We start from the raw sequence: 1,795 nt of genomic DNA on the forward strand, positions 1-1,795 counted from the left end.
AAAATACAAAGTAATAAATATTAAAATAATAAAATGACTACACGTGTTTCATAACCACATTTTCAAATAGGAAATAAAATAAAAATAAAATCGATTCAAAATAAATCAATCGAAAATCAATTCTATTCAAAAATATAGTTAATCTTCAGATCAAAACAATAATATTAATAATAAAATGAATGTATATATAGATCAACTATCAATAAATAACAGATGAATTTGTATAAAAATACTTATTTTACCAATAAATCAAAAAGAAACATTAAACAAAACAATATTATTGAAAATAAATGCAACACTAATCTTATCAAAGTTTTGGTTTAAACTAAAATGTTAAACTATTAACTTAGCGTTAAATAGAATATCAACTAACAATAAATAACAATTCAATTTGATGGTGAAACATCTTGCCTTCTTCCCTTTTTGAATAAAATATTCAAGTAGATAAAGTATGAGATTGTAGGTAGCATATGTTTTGAGTATCAAATACAGGTACAGACAATAATTAAGTTGTTTTTTTTTGTTTTTTGTTAACACAGTTGCAGAAAACAGACACTAACTATAATTTTTCACATGACCTAAGCTGCAAGCAATGAGTGTCTTGTGTTCAGAAAGGGATCTTTCTCATTTGTTCAGCACCACAGAAATAAAATGGAATATATGCTATTATCTTCTCCAATGTTATATGATCCGATTCTGTTGGTGCTGTATTCCTCTCGGGGACTTGCAGAGAAAACACGAGTTGTACTATTTAGTTATTACATTTATTTATTAACTATAAACAAAGAACTCACTCACCGAATTGTTAGTTATCAAGAAACAAGAATGTTGTCCTCCAATAACATTCAACCTCGACGGTCACTCAAAACACCAACGAAACAGGGACCTCAGACGAACTATATTGAAATATGGGACTTCAGACGAACAACAAACAAATCTAACAGTTCGTATAACACCTCCCCACTGAAATTGATGCTACACAAGAAGTATCAACAGCAAAGTCTCTCTTGGGTTTTACGGGTTCTCTTGGACCGTCTTGGGTTGTCTGGTCCATACTCCAGAGCGAGTAACATGGTCTTGGGTCAGGTTTGTCTTTGAGTTAGTGGCACAGTTTCTGAGGTCTCCATCGGGTGATCTGTTGCAAATTCAAATACAGTGTCTTCTGCATCACCAGGTTCATTGTCTTCCTCAGTTGTGTCCGCGGTCGCAGCTGTTCCCAGTGTCGTCTCCACATTGGGCCATGAGGTATGACTCTGACGTTAAAGCAGCGAGTACCCAATGATTTCTTAATGATTGCTGGTACCCATCAGGGAGCTTTGTCTCGGCGAGATCCATAGTATAGTGCATACACAGAATCTCCGGCCTTGTACTGCCTGGTAACTTTAGCGACATCAGCCGAGCCTAGAGTCATCTGAGACTTATATGCTTCCTTAGAATGTTTGCCTTGAGCAATGTGTGCTGGCGATGGCAGCAGTGAATCAATCCTTGTTCGTATCTGCCGGTGATTCAAAAGTTCACTTGGAGAGAATCCACAGGATGTTGGTGTTCTCCGGTACTGCATCAAGAACTCCTGAAGTGCTCGTGTCGGCGGAAGAGAAGACTTCCTCAGAGCTTGTTCGAAGGTCTGCACCAAATGTTCCACTGCTCCGTTGGTAGCTGGGTGGTAAGGTGCTCCTGTCAGGTGTGTGATCCCACGTTCTTTGCACCAGCTCTGGAACTCCTCAGACGTAAAAGTTGGTGCGTTATCGGTGACCAGTGTGTGAGGAAATCTGAAGTGCGCAAAGTCTTCCTCAAG

At 37.7% G+C, this 1,795-nt stretch overlaps 1 protein-coding gene across 1 annotated transcript in view; it reads right to left on the reverse strand.

The window, feature by feature from the left end:
- LOC106872294 (GDP-fucose transporter 1-like) overlaps positions 1-1,795 on the reverse strand; it is a 20,299-nt gene that overhangs the window by 13,294 nt on the left and 5,210 nt on the right. The window lies entirely within an intron of this gene.

Source organism: Octopus bimaculoides, chromosome 20, assembly GCF_001194135.2.
Source record: "Octopus bimaculoides isolate UCB-OBI-ISO-001 chromosome 20, ASM119413v2, whole genome shotgun sequence".
Lineage (NCBI taxonomy): Eukaryota > Metazoa > Mollusca > Cephalopoda > Octopoda > Octopodidae > Octopus > Octopus bimaculoides.